Raw genomic sequence first — 23,523 nt, 5'->3', positions numbered from 1 at the left:
TACAATAAATCCTGCTCAGCCATACCTAGGAGTGACCATGTCATTTTCATTTAAGGTGTACTTCTAGGCCCTGCTTCATTTATTCCCCCTTAAAAAGTGGTAAACTGCATCTAGCATAAAAACCACCCCCCACCCCCACCCCATAGGGTCTCATTAATAATAGCCATAGATGACCGGGAACTCGCTACGTTGACTAGGCTGGGATGCAACTAAGTAGTGAAGAACTTGCCAAGCATGAAAATAGCCCTACATTCCCTCCCCAAGACCCTACCTCCCGAGAGTACACAGAAAGAAAAAAATAAATACATACATACATGCATGCATACATACATAAAATCTCAGGTTTGTTTGCTTTCTCACAAAAACTTCAGACTGTGTTCCTTTAAAGGAAAGGGAACAACAACAAACAACACAGACTCTGGGATATAATCACCCATGCATGAAAGACAAAAAACTCTCCCATGGTAGGGTAGAGGAAGAACAGCAAGACCCCAGTGCACAAACAAGGGCAAGAGGTCTAGACTTCAGGATGAGAAGTTTCTCAGAAAGACAAACAGAGCACTTGAGCACACAACAGAGTCTAATGCCAAATCACAGACAAGTACATTAAAAAGGCCCATTTTCACGGAATACACAAAGTCATTTAAGAGGGGAAAGTATATAATACATGACTGAATTGTTATAAATAGCATGACAGTCATACATTGTCCTTTTTAGGTTTTTACAGCTGTGATAAACACCATAACTAACTTGGGGAGAAAAAGGTTTATTTTACCTCACAATCCACCATGAACCTGGAGGCGAGAACTGAAGCAGAAGCCACAGAAGAATGCTGCTTACTGGTTTGTTCCCCAGGCCTTGTTCAGACTGCTTTCTTATACCACCCAAGGCCACATGCACAGATGTAGTACTACCAGTGGGCTGGACTCTCCCACATCAATCACTAATCGCACAGACCAATCTGATAGAAGCAAGTTCTCAGCAGATGTTCCTTCTTCCTAGATTAACTCTAGCTAATGTCAAGTAGACAAATGGCTAACCAGCACAGCGATAGTGCTAACACTAATTTAACAACAAAGTAAAGATCTACACTGGAAGAATGAGAAGCAATGAGCACTGTTTACAACTACAATCCCAGAAGGTATGCACCAAGCAAGAACTCTTCAAACATGACTGGTGAGGTTTTGTTTTTCCATCCTACCCTCTATGGTGTAAAGAGTTCAAAATATAAACTGTCTTGGGGTGGGCAGGCAGTTAATTAGGAGCTGCTCCTGGCTATAAACTAGAGAAATATAAAAGTTTGACACATTTTAAAAATGAGTTGTTTTTAATCCCAGCACTCAGGAGGCAGAGGCAGGCATATATCTCTGAGTTCAAAGCCAGTCTGGTCTACATAATGAATTTCAGGGCAGGGTTACACAGAAAACCTCATCTTGAAAACTATAAAAACAACAACAAAAACAAGAAACAACAACAACAAAAACCACAAGTTCTTAACAATTCTGGACAGGAAACCACACAAGATACTAAGGCCAAAAGTCATACCAGCTATTTTCCAGATGATGTGATAAAAGATACATCATCTAACCTGAGAATCCATTCCTGAACTATAAAGATGGCATAAATGAATTCTATACTTCTTGGCTTGACAAATCCTGAATCTGACATATCAAAGCAGTATGACAGCAATGGTTGGAGGATGCAAAAGAGAAAAAGAAGCAAAACTGAAAATAATATGTGTATATATATTATCTGCTTTACATTAGTAAAGACTGAAAGTGGAACACTAGGGCTGCTACTGCTAAAATGGAGAAATAAGCTGGGCATTGAAGGATTGGCAAAAGCTAGACTATTGAAGAAACAAGACAAGGTTTCAGATCCTAGCTTGGGAAAAAACTGAACTAAAGGTGCCCAAACTCTGACATAAGATCACTGAACAAAGGAAACAAAGCCCCCGTCCTCTAAAACAATGTCTATCTAGGAAGGGTAATGCAGCAAGGATCCCACCAAGAACATGAAAAGTGAAAAGAGCAGGAATCTTTCCTAAGGATCTGATTTCTAGAAAATTATATTTTTACATCAGAAGGCACAAAATGAGAAAGAGGCTCTCAGAGAGCAAGACTGCTTTGGAAGAGGGAGTGAGGACAGGGCCACAGCAGCTAAGGGAGGCACTGATGATTTGGTAGCTAAAATAGCATATAGCTGGACCTGGTACTTCAGGCCTTTGAATCCTCAGGAGGCAGAGGCAGGAGGATCTCTTGAGTTGGTAAAGCCAGACTAGTCTATATATCAGGTTCCAGGATAGCCAGGGTTACACAGAGAGACCCTGTCCCCAAAACAAACAACACTAATAATAACAGCCATGCAGTTTAGTTACCTATTACTGAATTATTCTCTTGGAGGAAATGGATACAAAGACCAATTTCCTAAAATTAATCAAGTCAGGAAAATTACTATGCTTTCATTTTTAAATGTTATCATCTATCATTCCTTACAGAAACAATACTTTTCCAAACACACATAAAATTTATCCCTACCATAACTCCTACCTTCTTTTTCAATATGACAAACTGTGGTGACAGCTAAAGAATGCAAATATGACATTGTTATAAAAATATCCATTAAAGAGTTAGAGAAGTAGCTCAGAGGTAGAATGCATGCTTAGGATGCTTACATCAAAAGTCTTGGGCTCAGTCTCAAACACACCTTCATACTCCATAGAAAACTGCTTTAACCTAAAACAGAAGAGAATCTCTCAACTGAACAGCATCTAAATGTAGTTGTTTAATCATAAAGGCTGAGAAAATAGAATGAACATTCACCATTCACGACCCCTTACCTTAAAAAGGAGAGATCATTCTAATCAGGCTTTTTATGGACATGAAATTTATTGAAATCAAAATTATTTATGGAGTTGGTGGGGGAGCTGCACTCTGCACTCACATAAAATTTAAAAAGCAGACCGCACCCTATTGATGCCAAAGAGGGAGCAAAGCCACTCCATAATATCCAATATTGTCTTCCTGTACAGTATTGGGCACAACAAAACTATGCCCACGCCACAGACAAGTGACAGCCTAGAGTCCAGATACATGAAAGCAAGACTCTACTCCCTGCTATATCATAAAATCCTCAGGCCACCACCTTGATCATTTTAATGTGGCTCACTGATCCCACTATGCGTGCTTCAAAACACTCAAGTCAAAAGAGAAAGACAATGAGATAATCCATCTACACAAAGGCTTATCACTTTACTATCAATGGCTAGCATGCTGTGAATAAAAACTTACCTATAAACTTTGAATACAAACATCATCAACACACTATGTTGTGACACACATACAATTCCGGTACTTAGTAGGCTGAGACAGGAGAAGCTCAAAGCCAGCCCTGGCTACACAGTAAGTTCATGATCAACTCAACTCAAGACTGTACAGCAGAGATACCGGAGCAGCCGAAGAGAGGAGCACGGCTGCACCTTGGTGGTTGCGGGGGTGTGGGGGGGAAAGCAGGGCAGGTGTGTGGACGTGAAGGTTCGTGGCCGGGGGCGGGGCCGCAGGTGCGTGGACACAGGAGGGGCGGGGTCCTCTCGGGGGCATCCTCTGGGTGCTGGGCAGGCGGACAAGGCCTGGGGCGTGCGAGCGCAAGGCAGGCCCAAGGAGGACACGCAATCTTAGGGCGCAGGAAGGACAAATCCCAACACACAGGCGCGCGCACACCGGGGTGCCCACCTTGGCACAACCCCTCACACCCGGTCTACTCCTATCCCAGCAATTAAATAATCAAGTCTTAAGTGCTTGACGCTCCCACCTCCAGAGGATCGAGGGCGTGATCTCGACCCCAGAGGCTTGGCGTTCTGGTGTCCTGCCTTAAAAGAAGCCACGGGGAGATCTTGTGTAAGGCCATTAATGAATGGAAAGACCGCAGATGCAGAACTGTATAAAATATTTAAAAAGTGGAAAAGGAAGGTGCTGGGAACTGCCGATTCTCAGAGCCGAACGTAATTGATGGACTTTGTAGGGTTTTTTTTTTTTGGTTATTATTATTATTTTTAGGGAGAGAGCGTTACACGTTTCAATCTAATCGTCCACCAGAGTCGTTTGGTTGGATCTAAGTTGCCAAGGAGTCCCTAACTGGGGCACTTAGTCCAGGTCTTTCAGTTGCTTTGGGTTTTGTTTTAGTTTGACCACGTTACGTCTTTAAAGAAACCTTTACAGCCCCAGTTCCCACTGGGTTACCAGCTTCTTATGGGCAGCCCTGGGACCTCGTTACTACGTGGATGGCTGTGGCTGTGGACAAATCACAGGATACATGTTTAATTTCATCCGCACAACTTGATCATAGTGTCTTTTTCTCTTCGTATGTACTCTTCCGCAAATCTATCTTTTTGGATACATTAAAACTGAGCGTTCTATTCAGTTAGTTCCTTTAGATCAAATAATAAATAGATTTGATAGCTGAAAAGAAAAAAGAGTGTACAGCAAGAGTTTGTCTAATAAAAAGGGATTGCAAAAACATCCATAATTGGGAAAAACCTAAAACATAAAACTTCTATATCTTCAGAAATACCCAACAACAGTAAAAATTATACACACATACCTGCAACTTTGTCAAGTAACTTCAGAAATGCCAAACACAAATACAGGCCCCAGAAAGAATAGTAACACTTCTAAGCCATTAACCAAAATCATCACACTAAGAATGTAAAGAGACTACCCTGTAAAGTACATACAAGCCAAGGTAAGCCTCCCTACCACCTAGGGATGGCCATTATCAGTAGGTGATACATTGTAAACAAAACTTGGCACCTGACTGGATTACATCACTGTCTGGCTATGCTCACTGAAACACTCACATCACTTCAGACACAAGAAGCCAGCTCAGTCTAACCTACTATAAAAATACAGCCAAGTTATGGATTAGTAAACTAGCATCCAAAGTCAAGACCAGTTTACTGCCACAGTGAATGAGGAATTACTATACACTGGTCAGGCTACACTTCATTAGCCCAACTCTTAACCTACTCTTAACACTTCCTCAATGTCACCAAAACTTTTTACATGGCATATGAGCAACCAAGTGAGTGAAAATTTATTAGAATAAATTCCTTTCTCTTCTTTTGTAAGACAATCTCACACTTTGTAGCCCAGGCCAGCCTAAACTCTATGTGCATCAGGCTGGCCTCTGATTTGCTGCCATCCTCCTGCCTCTGCCTCTGCCTCTGCCTCTGCCTCCCAAGAGCTGGGATTACAGGCATGCACCACCAACATGCCCCTTTTTAAGCGAACTAGTAATGTTCATAAATTGATACTCTTCAAATCAAAGGCACATCCCTGTAAGTCTAACAGGCAGGTCTTGACCTAAGATGGCACAAAGATTCCGTTTTAGGCAGAGAATCCCTTCTCTTTGTATTTGTCTTACCTACAAAATGGTAGACTTAAAACTAAATCATCACTGTTCAATCTTACTATTCCTATGATCTATGAAATAAGGAAATATAGATAGTACCAGAATACAAAGAAAAACAAACCAATGAATAACACCAGTCTTAAATTTTTAAGAAGTTACTTAAATAAATTTAAACTGAAAATAATAGAGAATGTAAAGTTGCTCAAAGCAACTTTATGTACAGAGGTAATGTACACCTTTAACCTCAAGAAGCAGAAGCAGACCACTCTCTCTGAGCTTGAGGCCATTTTCATCATTATAGTGAGTTCCAGTGAATTTCTTAAAAAGAAGTTTCTCTGCTGAAAGACCAGTCTGTTTGGTTATGCCAAGCCTCTTATTTAAAAAGATAAATAAAAGGCCAAACTGCAAAAGGGTCCACAGCACTGTGTTCATTCGGGCAACATGCGAATGTACAGCTCACAAAGATCTGTGCTGCCCTCACATACACCAGGTCCTGTGCTATATATTCAGAGCTCTCTAGCATCAGACATTTGCTTACTCTGTCAAGGATTCAAACCAAGTAAAATTTGATGTGGCCTTGATGGAAGATATGCTCATTTCTAGGTATAATCAGGTAAAATAAAATGTGGATTCACTCACAAATCTTGTAAGATATTACACATCCTTTACCTATGGTGTCACCCAGTATGTACATCAAACAGGCCCAAGTTCCCCAGAGAGAATCTTTGCCAGCCTCTGAAAAACAAATCTATACTGACTGACACAGGGGTGGACGCCCCCACAGGGTGACCAGTTAACAGCTCTTTTCAAAGCCTCACTTCTACAGCCTGCTCTGGCTTATACCAGACCCACTGGGATGTTTTTAGATCTTTAAATAAGAAAAAGATTCTCAAAGATTTTTAACTTATACCTTAATTTTTTTAAAAAAAACACAAAAACAAACAAAAAAAACCTCTACATCCTTTCCTGAAGAAGTTTGTCCAGTATAGACTTTCCCATGTAAGATGGCCACCACCACTAATGACCACGTAGTATTCAACTCTGCTGGAGAATAGACATGCACTTCTGTTAGGTCACACCCACTTTATTTCTACCACCCATTCGTGTGAATGTCTGTTTCTTCACATCCATCAAAATGCAAACATGATTTCTTTATGAGTAAAGCTAGATAGTGTTCACACTTTTAAAGTATGTTTCTGTCTGAATACAGTTTACCTAGAGTCCAGAAGAGACTATGAGATCCACTGGAACTAAATTACTGGCAGTTCTGAGCTGCAATGTAGGTACTGGGAACTAACCTTGGGTCTTCTGCAACAACAGGACACATTCCTAACCAGTCAGCCATCTTTCCAGCCAAAAACGTTTTTTTGAATTTTTGAAAGCCATTTATACTTCACTTTTCTGCCAAGTGTCTGTTTATAGTTTTTGTCCATTTCTATTGGGCTGAACTGGTTAGTGCTTTGTAGTAATTATACTCTGGTATTATTTGTACCAGTTTACTTCAAGTTGGGCTGACCGAGTTACCCTTTTCAGTCCTCATTTTAACCTGCTCTCAATGCAGCTCACCAGGAGATACCTCTTCCCGCCTGCCCCACCCTCCTATATTGGAATGAGAATGTTCTCATCAGCTAGCCTCTCTGACCACAAATTCTTCTTTCTCCCTGGCCATTCTTCTTCTCTAACATTACTATCACAGGAGACTTTTAAAGTGCAGGCTGTGTACACTCCTTATCAGTCTTCCAGGTTAACCAGTCCTGAGAAAAATTTGCAAAGCTTAAAAGATCCAAAACAAGCTTTGAGGAATAAAGTAAGAGATTTCCTTTGGTTTCTTTACGATCTCAAGGCTCCTGCCTCCATCTCTTTAGCACATCCTCCTCCATCTCTTTAGCAGCACACATCACAACACCCAGCCCATTTCTTAAGTGGCTCTATAAACACCATTCTTAAACCAGTAGGATCATCTCTGTACTTTAAACAAGATGTAGTAGTAGACAGTTCCCATGAATGTCTTAGAGTGAACTAATCATCAACGAAGTAAACTAGTACAGTCAATCACGCAAAGAAGGCCCTGTTTTCCATCACATTGCCCACCCAACCAAACCTTCCATTCACTAAGTCTTCCCAAGCTCACTAAAACAGGCTTCAAGTTGTGAGACAGACTTGGCTCCTCTCTGCTATACTCCCATCTCCAATCAAATCATCAAACTTTATAGTTCCACCTTCTCCCTCCTCTCAATTTTCTGCCACTGACTAGAAGATGGACAGTAACCCAAGTTACTTCTACTTTTTTTTTAAAAGATTTATTTATTTATTTTATATTTATGAATACACTGTAGCTGTCTTCAGACACACTAGAAGAGGGCATCAGATCCCATTACAGATGGTTGTGAGCCACCATATGGTTGCATTGAACCCAGGACCTCTGGAAGAGCAGTCAGTGCTCTTAACCACTGAGCCATCTCTCCAGCCTTCACTTCCACTTCTTACTTGGGTTCTTTCTTTGTCAAAGTTCTCTATTGCTCACCTGAAGTTTGTGATCTATGCTTTCTCTGTGGCACCCACATAAGGTTTCTGCACATCTGAACCACAGTGCATTTGAACTGAAATGTGCTATGAAAAAGAAACATCAGTGGACTTCAAAGATTAAATACGGGCTAATGGTATAGTTCTGTGGCAAGACGCTTGCCTGGCTTGTTTGAAGTCTTAGGCTCAATTCCTAGTATAGCTCCAAGATTAAATAAAACAGAAAAAAATTTTTCTCATTATTTATATTGATTGCATGCTAAAATGGTAGTGGTTTTGCAGCCAAAAGCTGTGGTGGCACACACCTTTAACCATGAACTCAAGGCAGAGGTCAACCCTGTCTAACAGAGAACAGGTTCCAGAACAGCCAGGGCTGCATACAGAAACCCTGTCTCAAAACAAACAAACAAACAAATTTTGGACATACTGAGTTATACACACAAAACTCAAATGCCTGGGATATGATGCAGTGATAGAGTAAGACCCCATACACACACACACACCTATATATATGTATGTATGTTTATTACTCTATTTTTACTTACTACATACAGTCACTATGAAATGTCAATATGTAGCTGGCACTGTCTTGAGTTGCTGTGCTGGGGTAATTGCTACAGCAGTGCTAGAGAACTGATAGGAAAAAGTCCTCTGTAAGTAAAGGTCCATATACTCTTTATCAACAAGGCTATCCAAGCAACCAATGTAACTACGAAAAAGAATCTGAGAATCAAGCCCTTGGCTGGAGAGGGTGAGGCAGGGTATCTGGGGCTTGTTAGAATGACTGACCAGTGAATTACCATGACGCAAAAAACAGTAGACACTGTAGAAATAATACTCAAGGTTGTCCTCTGGCCTCCAAATGTTCACACTCAGAAAGGACCTCATTTAAATTTGTGCAAATTTAAACCTCCATGGATAAGGTACAACTAACTGCCTGTAACTCCACTTCCAGGGAGCCCAGCACTGTCTTCTCATCTGACAGCACCCATGCACATGGAGGGTACACAGACATGCATGTACAAGCACACACATAAATAAAGACAAATACAAAACAAACTACCACATGAAATACCCTCTAGATGGGGGCTGGGGGATGGGGATCCAGAACATAAGTTTCTTTCTGTAGTACTGAAAACAGTCTACAGGCATCAGACCACAGCTGCCTCTGAAGAACTTAGCATCTGTTTTTTTGCTTGCTTTTTGATTATTGTCTCACTGTGTAGCCCTGACTGACCTGGAACTCAGAGAGATCTGTCTGCCCTTACCTTTGGAGTGCTGGAATTAAAAACCATGTGCCTCAACATCTGGCATGAATCATGATTTATTTATCAAACAATTCCAAACATTTTCATTTGAGCTTCAAAACAATCTTTTTTGTTTTGTTTTGTTTTGTTTGTTTGTTTTTTCAGTTTTCACAGAATACTGATGTACTGACTGCTTTTGTGTGACAACTTGATACAAACTGGAGTCATCAGAGTGGAAGGAGCCTCAATTGAGGAAATGCCTCAGCCTCCTTGAGATCTAGCTCTAAGGCATTTTCTTAATTAGTGATCAATGGGGAAAGGCCTAGCCCACTGTGGGTGGTGCCATCACTGGGCTGGTGGTTCTGAGTGCCATAAGTAGCACCTTTCTTATGCATCAGTTCCTGCCTCCAGGTCTCTTTAGTTCTTGCCTTCCTTTGGTGATAATAGCATGTAAACAGAATAGATCCTTTCCCTTCCCACCCACTCCCAACTTGCTTTTTTGTCATATTTTTTTCAAAGTGATAGAAACCCTAACTAAGGGCTGGAGAGACGGCTCAGTGGTTAAGAACACTGACTGTTCTTCCAGAGGTCCTGAGTTCAAATCCCAGAAACCACATGGTGGCTCACAACCATCTGTAATGGAATCTGATGCCCTCTTCTGGGGTGTCTGAGGACAGCTACAGTGTACTCACATACATAAATAAATAAATCTTAAAAAAAAAAAAAAAAGAAAGAAAGAAAGAAACCCTAACTAAGACAACTGACTAACCCAGTGTTATAGTCAGGAAGCCACTAAGCCAGTATTCAGAATGCCTGTTTTCCTGCATGCTGCTGCTTTCCAGCTCATCAGAACCAAAGCTTGCACTCCATGTGCAGCTACCATTTTTATGCAGAATCTTACCTGTGCAGGCAGCTCTTACACTTTCTTATGCTTAACACTTGCACTTATATCATTTACTAATATTTTCTATGAATTCATTTATAGTTGAAGATGCTAACTATAAGAAATGAACCAATTCAACCTCAACAGTGTAATAAACATGTATGACAGAATCGGTTTTGCAGGGGTCTGGCTCTAGTTCTTAGTAAAATAGTAGGAGAATGATAAAATACAAGAGCTATAATAAAACACAGAGGAAAATAAGGGCCAGACTTAGAGCATCTCTGTAAACATCCATTATATTTCACAGTGTTGTATGCATTCTCCACACAGTTCAGAGGACAACCTGCAGGTGTTTGCTCTCTTCTGATTGATGAAAGAACTCAGTCAGGCGTAATACCTGGGGTTATCTGCTAGGCCATCTCACTTGCCTCAGGATGCTGAGGCAGGAAGATCCAGTTTTCAAGCTATTTTAAACTACACAAGGAAGTCTATCTTGATGACAAAAAGTCAAATTCCACAGACCAACAAAAGTAGTATTCCTAACAGCCCCAAAACAGAAATGATAAACTGTCCATACAACAGACACCATGGAAGATCAAAGCAAATACAGGACTGGGCTCAAATGGTGAACTGCTTGCCAAGTAAGTATCAGGACCCAAGTTCAAATCTCCAGCAAATGCCTACTGTCCCACAGCTGGAGAGGTAGAAACAAGAATTTCCCAGTCACAAAAGATTACTGTTCAGCTACTCACAGGAAATGTCCAGACCACACAGGAGACAGATAATATTCTTAGACTATGTTGATCACACAATTCTATGGGACATTAAAGTCTATTAAATTACATAGTTTAGATAATGTTACATTTTACATTGTTTGTGAGATGAGTTTTCATGTAGCCCAGGCTGGCCTTGAAGTCAAAGAGTAATAAATGATGACTCTGAACACTCCCAATCCTCCTGCCTCCACCTACTAGCATACTAAGCTAATGCTTTTGGTTTGAAGCTGTTTTTTTTAAAGACCCCTAAGGTGTAGCTCACCAAAATGGTAAATATAAAATGGTTTGACAATCCAAAGAGCCATCAAGGACCATTTGAAAACAGTTTGCACTACCTCCAAAACTTGAAACTGAACATGTCCCAACAGCCTCAATACTCCAGGTTGTGCCCTGGAGACATGCTTTCTCAATTTGTGTCAAAATTGTTGACAGCAGCTTTCTCTTACTGGAAACAATCCTATTTTCTGACATCAGGACAATAAACGCATAGAATGCAACATGTTCAAAAGGAAACACAACACAAAGTGGAATGAACTTCTCTTACACCCATTTCCTGTCTGCCAGCAAATCTCATCTGTTCTCCCTCCAACAAGGATCCAGACTCCAACTACTTCTCAATACCACTCCTGGTCACCTTCTGCCCAAGCTGCTACAACTGCTCCTCTGGATCACTGCCATGGTGTTCTGAAGCATCTCATGACAGCTGCACAGTGACAGCTATTCTTAACTCAGCTGCAATGGGACCTTTCTGGCTCAAAACAGACCCTCTCTCCAACACTGATCTAGCCCCTCATAGCACTTATGCATGCTGGACTCTATTACAACAATGCCCCACATTACCCATGGCCTCTTGCCTTGAGTTTCATCTTCTAGGCAAAGATTCCTTCTCAGGTAGGCCTAATCTGAGCATTGCTTTTCAGGTTGAACAGCCTTTCCTCTTCTGCTGGTTCCTATCAGTAACCAGATAACTACTATACCAGTAACTCTCTGTTCACTGACTTCCCCACACTAAAAGCATACATTGTATGAGGACAGGAACATGGATCTGTTAAGTATTCAAACATCTGGAAAACAACATGGATTGTCTTCTTGTTTTCAAGACAGACTTTCTCAGTGTAACCAGTCCCAGTTGTCCTGGACCAGGCTGTCCTCAAACTCACAGAGATCTACCTATCCCTGTTGGGATTAAAGGTATGCATGACCACAACCAACTTCCAAAAAAAAAAAAAAACAGATCTTGAGAACATGTTAAGAGAGACATTCATAGAATAAAAGATTCAAATTTATATAGTTTAATGATATGTAAAGTTAAGTCACATTATATAAGGAGACATAAGCAGATGGCTACATAGAAGTAAAGAAATAGAATGCCTTGAGGTCAGAGAGAAGTTGGTTGGGAAGGATATACAGGACCAAAGGGAGTAACAATACTTTCTTAAACTGGCTAGTATATAACAGGCTAAAGTATAACTTTCAGTTATAATTTTTCTTATCAGTAACAATCATGACATACACTTTTTGAATTCATAAACTCATTAGACTAGAAATAAAAACCAAATGTGAATGGGTACCACTGACTACAATGTACAAGTGAACCTAGCCCACCACTTACTTATCCTCAGAGCAAATCCCTTCAGGCACACAGCCACCTTTTGCTAGTCCACATTTTGACTGTGGCTGCTTTCACACATAATAGCCAAGGGGCTACAGGGACTAACATATTTGCCAACTGACCCTTTACAGAAAATGTTTACTTACCTCAATAGAACTATAAAATCATGATGTAAAATCTGTAAAGAAAATGAGGATAGCTGGGAAGTGGTGGTACATGCTTTTAATCCCATCACTCAAGAGAAGGACACATTTTGGATTTCTGAGTTTAGGCCAGGCTGGTCTTCCGAGAATTCTAGGACAGTTTGGGCTACTCAAAAGAAACCCTGTCTCAAACAAACAAACAAACAAAACTGCATATCTGCAGACACGCACCTATTCTTCAAGGCTCTTGTGTGCTTATCCACAATATGTTGAAAGACACACAGCTCAGCCAGGCGGTGGTGATACACCTTTAATCCCAGCACTCAGGAGACAGAAGCAAATGGATCTCTGAGTTCCAGGACAGTCTGGTGAGTTCCAGGACAGACAGGGCTACACAGAGAAACCAAGTCTCAAGAAAAGAAGAAAGGGAAGGAGGGAGGGAGGAAGGGAGGGAGGGAAGGAAAGTATAAGAAGACAGATATGTAGTCCTACAGAACACAGGAGACATCACAGCAAAGATAACTGTGTTTATATAGTTCTGAGAACCAATAAGAAAAAGACTGTAAATTTAATTTTTTATTTGTATGTCTGTGCCTGTATGTAGTTTGTACATACATGTGAAAACAGTGCCTGCAGAGATCAGAAGGGGATGTCATATGACCTGTTATAGGAGTTAAAAGTGTGCTTGCAGGTGCTGGGAGTGAAACAAGCTCTTCATTATGAGCCATCCCTCCAGCCCCAAAACAGAGATTTTAAAGATAAATGTTTTAGAAATCATACTGCAAAACCTCAAATTTATGCCCTCTATTCAGCTAGAGGAAAGGCATTATATTAATATGCAAGTTTATCTACATGTAAAATAAACATGTAACACAATCACAGTTTAAAGGAAAAAGAACTTACAAATAAATTCTCCAAAATTTCCCTCAAGAGAAATCCCCAACAGCCAGAACTCTTCTAGTTGGCCAGAACACACATCTTCCCTTAGGGCTCTCACTGGCCTCACAGAGCTGCTTCTACGCACAGCTCTATCAGACAGGAGAACAGTGAGGAGAGTGACTCTTGTACAACCGTACTCAGGCTGAAATGAAGCCAACACTATTCAGTCACAGGCATAAGACTAGAGCAGAGAGGAAGACAGGTACTAGATTCACACAGCTGGAAACCCACATGTGGCAAAACTCAAGGCCACTACTTGAGGTTTGTGCACTCTTGACCACAATACATTGTGAACTGAGGACAGATATAAAACCCTACATGAGTGGTATAAAGTACTATAACTATGACAGGTGCTAAATGCACAGGTGCTGAACCTACCTGAAAGTGAACATCAATCAGAAAGGCCTTTAACCCAGCTACTCAAAGAGACCAAGGCAAGAGTGTTGCAAGTTTTGAGTTTCATAACAAGATCCTGCCTAAATAAAAAGTAATTTAGTTCAGAATGATATCTCCAAGAAAATAATTGCCTCTTTGCTTTCTGACCAAGACCAAGTAAGTGTACTAAGCACTCTAAAATATGTCAGCATCAGCTAGCTGTACAGTTTAAGTAGTCAGAATTCTCTACTAGGGCAAATCCAGCTCTGCCAAACTCATGATGTACAGATGTCCCAGTTAGGCATAGTAGAAGCCTCTACGTGTTTCTCCAAATGTTCTCTTAATCACAGCTCCAAGTATTATCTAAACATCAGTCTCTAACTGGTAAAAGGGAAAGAACTTTTTTTTTTGATTGATTGATTGAGTTTATGTATGTGAGTACAGTGTAGCTGTCTTCAGACATACCAGAAGAGGGCACTGGATTCCATTACTGATGGTTGTGAACCACCATGTGGTTGCTGGGAATTGAACTCAGGTCCTCTGGAAGAGCAGCAGGGTTCTTAACCCCTGAGCCATCTATCTCTACAGCATGAAAAAGGACTTTCTTGAGAACTAACCAAAGGTGCTTGCTTTAGTACATATACTAAAATTGGAACAATATAGTAACCATTCTAGTTACTGGGCAAGGATGTCACACAAATTCGTGAAGCATTACTTATTTTTCAGACTATGGCTCCAAATCCTGAGACCATCAGGGTCAGCAAAGGAGAGGAAAAGGAGAGAAAGAAGCACAGGTAATTCAGCAACACCTGGCCCAAGTCCTCCAAGAGGATGATTTTGGAGTTATTTGGATGGATGTCTTTGCAAAACTGGTGCTCCAGGTAGATAAAGCTAAGACCCAGGTCATAAAGAATTTGACTAAAGTCTCGGTGAAAGAGAAGCTGAAAATGAAAAGAGAAGAACTACCAGACCTCTTAGAGCTGACCAAAGACCTGAAAGTCAAGTTGACAGCAGAATGCATTAGAGCCATTGTTACAGGAGAAAAGGATCATTCTATCTGGAAAAGGAAGCTGATTCCTGAAGACTAAGAATAACCTCTACATGAACAATTGCTCCAACATCAGTTTTTATTTGATCTTGAAAGCTAGAAGAGTGCCTGCATGTGGACATTGAGTCATAGAAGGGCATTCATTACCTAGAGAAATCTGATCAACAACCTGTCAATTGTAGAAACTATCCTCCAAAATCTATCACCTACTCACAGCCAAAGACATTGCTGTAAACAAAGAACTGAATCCAAAAAGCAAAATTAACCAAAACCAAGCCAAAGTCTGTTTCACAGACTGCCGGGCTGCTAATCTATTTGATGATCCCAAGTCTGATGAAGCTGCACTAGCACTATAAGGAAAAGAAAGACAGGGAAAAGATAAGAAGAAAATAGTGCTGAAGAAGTTCTCAATGATCAAAATGCAAAGAGCCATTACCTACCAGACTGCTAAAAATAGAGGGCTTACGCCTAGGAGAAAAGAAAACTGATAGAAATCCCAGAGTAAATAGGGGAAAGTTCAGAAAAGCCAAAATTTGAAGATGAGGCCAGGTTTGTGGAGTTCATAGAAAAGAGCAACAGTATAGTGGTGAACTATCCAGCATTTGTGCTGGAGTTAAAAAGTGCACTAAATTTAAGTAAAACTACTCCTTAGCCTAATTTTTTGGCAATTATTTTAGATCAATGAAAATATTTTAAACTTTGAGGTGAGCCTGGTCTACAGAGTGAATTCCAGAACAGCCAGGGATACACAGAGAAACCCTGTCTCAAAACAAAGTATTTTAAACAACGACAAAAAAGAAATCTAACCAAAGCTTGGAAAGAAATATTAAATTTATCTCTTTGTCATGAAAGGAAAAAAGACAACATGTGTTTAGAGATAAAAGGAAAACTTGCTAGAATTGGTTTTTTCCTTCCACTACATAGGTTAAGAGGAAACTCTGGGTGAGGCTTATCACCAGACCCTCACCAGTCACCTCATCAGTATAGATCCCCACCACACTTCCAGCACCATCCATTACAAGAGTGATGTTCAAGATGGTCAGCAAGCACCTAAAGGAATTTGGCAAGCTGAGGCCTTGAACTTTTTCTCAACTTAAAGGCCAACCTAAGCCACAGCCCAAGAACTTTCATCAAAATGGAGTTGGGGAGGGGGCAATATCAGAGACAATGGAAGCAGAGACAATACACAGAATCTAGAAGAAGACTTGATAGGTCTGGAAACAGGGAGTTAAGTGTTTTCAAGCAACAAGTATCCATCTTGTTATCACACAGCTGCTTCACCAGCCTGAGAGAACCAGCAGTCCTTTTTAAATCACCCAAATCAAGGAGATTCATCAAAGTAACCATTCTGAGAAACAAAGAACCCTTTTTAATTTTTTCTTAGTAGCACTGGGGACTCAAAGGCCAAGACCAAGCTAAGCAAAAGTGCTTTTTAAATATTTATTTACTTGTATGTGTCTGGGTATATGTATGCTTGTGTACCACATGTGTGCAGGAGCTTGCCCAAGTCAGAGGACACCAGATCCTCCACTGAAGTTAAAAGCAGATGTGAGACATCAAGTGGGTGCTGGGAATTGAAGTCAGGTCCTCTGCAAAAGCAGCCAGTGTTTTAAACTACTGAGCCATCTCTTCCCCCAGTTTAAGAAAATCTTGCTAAATTGCCCAGGCAGACTCTGAACTTGCTATCCTCCTACCTCAACCTCCCAAGTAGCTGGGTTACAGGCCTACACCAGGCACATTTGTTTCCAAGACTTCTAACAACTTAAGCTACACAAAGTTCAAACAAATAAAACTGGTCAAGCAATAGCAGCCCTTTCCTCCTAGGCTTCTACTTAAACCTTACCACCAGGCCATACCTAACTAGTGGCAGAATACTGCTTCTAGGACCCTGCTGGGATGCCTGCCTTCTGCGTCTTTAAAACCTCTCTAGATCATCCAAAAATCAACGTAATGTGATACTGTGTAAGAGATGTTATACTGCATTATTCAGGGAATAAAAGGAAAATGAACTTGTCTGAATGCTCAATACACAGACACAGACCAGCAACCTCCCAAAAGCTGGACACAAGACACAAAAGCAGCACACAAAGCATTGCAGTGGGAGACACTGAAGACCTGTGAAGTGGTGTGTGGCTACAGCAGAGCATATCTACATTCACATTTATTACAGGACTCAGTAAAGTGCTCCACCTGTGACAAATTCAAATTTGGCTTTTTAGAACTTTCTGAAATGTAATACATTTAATCCATGCTGTGTAAACTCACAAATATGGAGCTCAATGATACAGAGGGATGACTATATAATACTAAGAAACCTTGGTTAACTGAAATTGCCAACTGTCTCCCTCCAGACATAGGTCCTGAAAGGCTATTCATCGATTAATCCCCTAATACATTACTGACAAAGAAGAGATTCAGTTAATACAACTTCTGATCAAAAATCATGAAGACTAGAGGCTGGAGAAATGGCCCAATAGTTAAAAGAACTTCTACTCTTGTATTAAAAACAAACGAACCCACCTAGGTTCAGTTCCCAGCATCATTCACATAGTTGATCACAAATGCTTATAATGTTCTAAGTGATCTATCCAATGTACTCTGCGAGCACAGCAGCACACATACAAACACTCATGCACAAAATATAATGAATCTAAAACACATTAAGATCAGAAGTAGATGGAGGTGGGTATAATGGCTAACAACTAAATCTTAGCACTTGGAAGGCAGACACAGGATGACAAGACCCTGTCTCTAAATGGGGAGATGGTGGAAACAAAGACAGTGGTTAAGTGTTGTGGGTAGGCTGACTACAGTCCTCAGTACAACCACAAGCTAAGGTTCAAGACTAAAGTCAGAAGGCATCTCCATGATTCCTGTCTTAGAATGTGTGCAAATGGTACCATTTAGTGCTAAATCTATAGTTTTCTTAAAACACCTCAATTTGTCTACGAAGATTTATCAAAGTCCAGCCTGCAAGATGGGTCAGTGGTTAATCATGCTTACCACAAGCCTGATGACCTGAGTTTGATCCCTGGGAAGGACAGACTTGCAAAAGCTGTCTTCTAATATCCATATTTGTGTTGTGTGCACTATAGTACATGTGCACCTACAGATACGCACATGAGAGTTCACATATACATAATAAACTAATTTTTGAAAAATTATATAGTCTTTACTACCACAAATTTCCAGAGATAAAGTTCAACATGGTCTTAAAGTATCCAAATAATTCTCATGTATATTAATCTATCATGATGTCAGCACCACTGATATTTAGGGCTGGATGGTAGAAAAGAATGGAGAGAGTAGGCGGTTGTGCATTGTAGGTTTAACTGGCCTCTACCCTCTACAGCACACCAGAGGTATGATAGGACAAAAAGAATGCTTCCTGAGGGGAAAAGGTTGGAAAACTCTTATCTAGTGTAAAGCACTTGCCTAACACGAATAAGACTATAGGTTTAATTCCCAGGACCACAGCAACAAGGAAAAAAATATTTTACTGAGGTTTTTTTTTCATTGTTTCTTTGAGACAGGGTCTCATTACAAGGCCCAGGATCACCTTCAACTCCAGCTCTTCCTGCCTCTGCTTCCCAAGTGCTGGGATTACAGGTAGGTACCATGCCTAGCTTCATCTCTTTGGGTACTACTGATAGATATCAAGAGCCTCATGCATCTTGATCAAGTGCTGTACATTGCCAGACTTCCTAATCCAAGGCAATCTTTGTGGCAAGAAATGCTTCAGGGAGCTGGAGAGATGGCTCAATGGTTAAGGGCACTGTTTTTCCAGAGGTCTTGGGTTCAATTCCCAGCAACCACATGGTGACTCACAACCATCTGTAACAGGATCCAATGCCCTCTTCTAGTGTGTCTGAAGACAGCCACAGTGTACTCATAAGATAAGTAAATTCTTTAAAAAAGAAATGCTTAAATTACCTTTATTTCATCTATACACATTACATTCAAGCATTCTGTTCCACATAAACATGCATCATGGGCTAATGAAAAAAAAAAGGAAAGTCAATTGATATCTTGAGATAGGACATATAACTGAAAGTCAAGAGGCCTGGTCAGTATATTTGATACATTCTTGAAAAAAGAAAAAAGGCAACTTTTCAGCCTCCACTGCAGCCAGATCTTGACACACAGGTGCCAGGCCAGACTCCTGCCCTCTTAATAAAGTAAACTTAGTGCTGAGTTTTAGTTGAACAGATATCTACATTTACTCTACTGAAGTGTAGTAAAATGCAAAAATATACACTGGTAACATCTGAGCTTTCAACTATCTCAACTACTAAGTTAATCATAGAAGATCCAAGTTGATCATCAACCCTAAAAATACTGTTTTTAAAAAGAAATGCTTACTTGTAACAACACATTTTTTTAGAGGAAACTGTCAAAATTCACCTTAAAGTAGCTAAGTAAACCCCACTTGTCCTATCTTCAGTGCTATCCATTTTTGACCAACTATAGACTCCTTAAGCACTCAGTTAATGCAAACTAGCAAGCTTTGTTTTTGTAGCAGATTGGTTTTTGTGCAGTTGGGCAGGGGGTGTTTTATTCAAAAAGCTAAAGCCTGTTGAAGCAATCAGTATATTCAAGTCTACTTAAGATAGAGTCCATCAAAATATGCTTCCCCAGTGCACAAGCAACTATCACCAAGAGTTGTCCTCTTTTCAAGTACCATGGATAAGGCACAGGGCAGACATTTAAAAAAGTAAAGTGCAGAATAGGTCCCAAAGCACCCACACACCACACTACTCCCCAAGCAACAAGCTGAGTATACCTTTTCCAAGGTGGTTTAAGACTACAACAATATCAGCAGATTCAGATTCTGAAGTATTGGTACAGACTTTACCAGTTTTGCATCCCTAATACAAACTACTACCTACATACACAATCTGATACTCAAAAGCTATCCGTTTTCTGAGCATCTAGAGATTAGACATGTTTAACCTGAACCTTTGCTGAAGCTCTCAAGACTGCAGTCTTTCAATTGCAATAACAACCAGGAAAACCTAAGATTATGATTTGAGGCAACTACACAAGAAGCAGTACCTAGAAGCAGCAGAGAGGTGATGTTTAAGTTCCTGAAGGTGTTTTCTATACTGGTTTAGACAAAACTCTCAAGTGATTTAGTATATTTTCAACATCCCTTCTCATAAAAAAATTAAAATAACTTCCAGTAATTTTTTAGCCCAGCTGATCCTTAAATACATGGCTTTCCTAATTGTGCCTAAACATTTAAAAGTTAATTTTAAACTAGGTGTGGTGATACACACCTCTACTCATAATGCTTGTCAGGTAGAGACAGCAAGATCAAGAATTTGAGGCCAGACTCATCTGAATAGGAAGGTCAAGAACATCCTAAACTACAGAAAACCCTATTATCTCAAAAATTAAATAATGAGCCAGGTGTAGAGGTGCATAACTTTATTAATCCCATTATTAAAGGCAGAAGCAGTAAAGATCTTCCACCACATAATAAAACCCTGCCTCAAAAACAAATAAAATAAGATCAAGTTGAATTTGGTAAGTATGGTCACTACTGAGCTGACTCTATGAGCAAAGCACGATTCTACGTACTTTGTGCTAACTTATTTACATATATACTCAGCTACAGGTCTAATACGTACGCGTTAGATATAATTGGAACCTAACATAAGATAAACGTATGGAACAAACTTGTTTTCCTGGGTTACAGGGGCAGCAAAGAGGACTAATTAATCCAAGGTCACAGGACTAGAAAGTGGCAAAGAACGATTTAATTTTCAGGTGGCCCAAAAGAAAGTTCAAACACCATTCACAACAGGGATCTTGCACCTTGCTGTTTCAAGAAACAAATATAGTGGGAGGAAATCTTAAGTCCCTTTCTTAAGGGCTGTGTCATTCCCAACATGACCTTGAGGACAAAAACCAAAGTAAACTTCACTTAAGAAAATGAAACAGTATCTTAACAAGTGCTCAGATGGAGGGAAACCTCGTCTAAGTGTTCCCCTCCCTCCACAAAAGCAAAACATAAACAAAGCTCTAACCCATCCTAAAGAGACCACAGCAGGTAGGGGGCAAATGACAGTAAGTCATGCGGGTGGCGAAGTCCAGGCACAGAGCTAATCAGATCACTCATCCTGTCCCACCTACGACTTCAAGTCCAAGTTCTAATGAAAGACAAGACTGGTGGGAAAAAGACCTCCAAGTTAGCAGTGAACCGAGCTTTAAAAGGGAGGTGCTTTAAGTCACAAGAAGGGTAGCCCCTCACTTCAGCTCCAAAACACTAAGGAACCTCCAAAAGCCCGCATCTCCATAAGAGACTCAGCGGCAGAGGGTGAAGATTCACTGCGATGGCCCCGGGAGACTCAAAACTGGTTTTTGTGTATTCCGATGACTCTGCTAATGCCCAGAAACCCACAAAACTTGTTTCTCGAAGGACAAGAGTCCAACAACGGCCTTCGCGAAGCTCTCCAGCAAGTTGACAAGCTCCTGGAGATCCCGAGAAGTCGCTGGGAAGGCCGGGGCGCGGGAGCCGGGGAACTCGCCCAGGACCCCCGACTTGGCTCGGGGCGCGCCTCGCCTCGCCTCGCCTAGGCTCCCGCCGAGCCAAGCCCGGAGTCACCTCGGCGTCCAAAGTTCGCAGTCGGCTCGGCTGACTGCCTACGCGCGGCCAGGCTGACAGGAGCTGGCGGCCCGGTCCTGGCTAGGACTGGACGCCGCCTCCCGGGCCGCCGAAGCAGCCGATTCCGGGGGGGAGGGGAAAGGGGCCGGGACGCTCCCTCCCCACGCCGCCCGGACCGGACCACCGCCCCCGTCGGTCGGCCGCTCGCCCGCGCGACCCGCACACCCCGAGCCGCCGCCCCCTCCTCTGAGTTACCTGGAGGCGCCCACAACCCGCAGCTAGTCGCGCTCAGGCGGGAAAAGGGTTCACCGACACCATCAGCGAAGCGCCCAAAATGGCGGACGTATCAAGCAGGCCTTGAGTTACCCCCGCCCTCCCTCCGGCCACCCGTCAGCCAATTACAAGATAGACCCCGCCCCTCCACAAGGATCATTGGCCTGCCTCTCCCGCCCCCCACAACCTATTGGCCCGCCCAGCGGTTCCCTCGGTTCCACTTCGATTGGCTCTGAGGCCTTGTCAGTCAAATGCGAGAGGCGAATTCTTTTTCCCATGATCTTGACGGATCCGGAACCTCTAGGACCCCGGTGTCTGAGAAACAAGTCAGAGAAATTGAGAGAAGCTTAGGCTGGGTCCCTCTGCCCCGTAGCAACAGCGGGACCTCGCATGACGGACGCTTGGGGCCACCAATCCGCATAGTCAATGCATTTTAAAACAAATAAACCAAACCAATCCCGGCTGTGTAGCTCCGGATGCCGGGAAGCCAATGGGCTAGCACAATGACAACAGGCGGTGGGGCAACGGCCACGGGCGGAGGTTGGGGGGGCTGGAGAGAAAAAAAAACAAAACCGGCGATGACGTGAAACACAATAGAATCTGCGACGGAAGCTAATTATAGCTGGGGAATTAGCTCAAATGGTAGAGCGCTCGCTTAGCATGTGAGAGGTAGCGGGATCGATGCCTGCATTCTCCATGGTGTAGTTTTATGAAAGACCAGTTTGGTCATTTCATACAGCGTAAAGTGACATCTCTGAAAATGGGGTCAGAGTGTAGGGTTTCCTAATACAAAGGAGAGCAAGCCGTATCATTTTTGTCACAAACAATTTTTACACATGAATTTCTTCCAAATGCTTCAGCCCCGAACTGGGGTCCTAGGCATCAGGGTCGCCGCTCTAAAACCCTGCGCTTACTACTGTCAAGGTTAGTCCCGGTTGTTAATTCTCCTAGGGCTGTATAAAAAGGAGAAATCGAGCTGACCACAAGCATTCTCAGCCTCCTGGCTGGCAGGCTCCTACACCTGCCGCCTTGACTTCCCTGCCATATTGGCCTATATCCTTGAACTGTGAGACAAAATGAACCCTTTCTCCCTGAAGTTGCTTTTGTCAGAATATTTTATCACAGCAACAGGAAGAGATACTAAGATGCTCCCCTGAGGCCCCTGTAAATAACCTGCCTGGTTCAGAATGGGTAGGACAGAAGTTCAGGTGCACTGTACCATGGTCAACAAAATCTCTGACTCAAGGCCTTTCATGAAGCAAGCCTTCCCGTGCCATCTGGAAAACAAGTGATAGGACCAAACTCCAAATCCGTACGGTGTTGATGGCAGGGAGAGAAAAGGTGTTACAGAGACCCCAGGGTGGAGCTTTGGAGTTTCAAAGGCAGGAATGGCTCAGGTATGGTTGGGAGACAGGATAGCAGAGGTAACTGAGTTACACAGGCCTTGAGTGGCAGTGCGACCACCTGCATAGCTCTTCCAGCAGGTCCAGCAGTCTGGGTCCCAGGCTTCTCCGGTGATTTACTGAAGCTCAGAGAGCATCGTCTCCTGAGCATCTTTTCTAGGCTGCCTCTAGGCCTCCATCCCCTGGGGAAAGTGATAGAACCTAGCCCTTGGACTGAAGGAGACAGGACCTACCTTATTGGACACTTGATGCTTTCCCCAGGTTCCCAATCTCTGAACCTTC

At 41.9% G+C, this 23,523-nt stretch overlaps 1 protein-coding gene across 6 annotated transcripts in view; it reads right to left on the bottom strand.

Annotated features, from left to right (window-relative positions):
* Positions 1–21,911, bottom strand: part of PPP6R3 (protein phosphatase 6 regulatory subunit 3) — a 105,110-nt gene extending 83,199 nt beyond the window's left edge. For 5 of the 6 annotated variants that reach the window (XM_080912382.1, XM_080912385.1, XM_080912386.1 and 2 more), the window contains exon 1: positions 21,821–21,911. The gene's annotated coding sequence lies outside the window, so the exon portion shown is untranslated. Of the gene's footprint in view, positions 1–2,674; positions 2,736–21,820 lie in introns of all 6 variants that reach the window. The other variant, XM_080912383.1, reaches the window with a different exon arrangement.
* Positions 21,912–23,523: the final 1,612 nt, after the last annotated feature.

This window comes from Micromys minutus, assembly GCF_963924665.1.
Source record: "Micromys minutus genome assembly, chromosome: 2".
In the NCBI taxonomy this organism is placed as follows: domain Eukaryota; kingdom Metazoa; phylum Chordata; class Mammalia; order Rodentia; family Muridae; genus Micromys; species Micromys minutus.
Note: the sequence above shows the minus strand (reverse complement) of the source record. Positions and strands in the feature narration are given on the sequence as shown.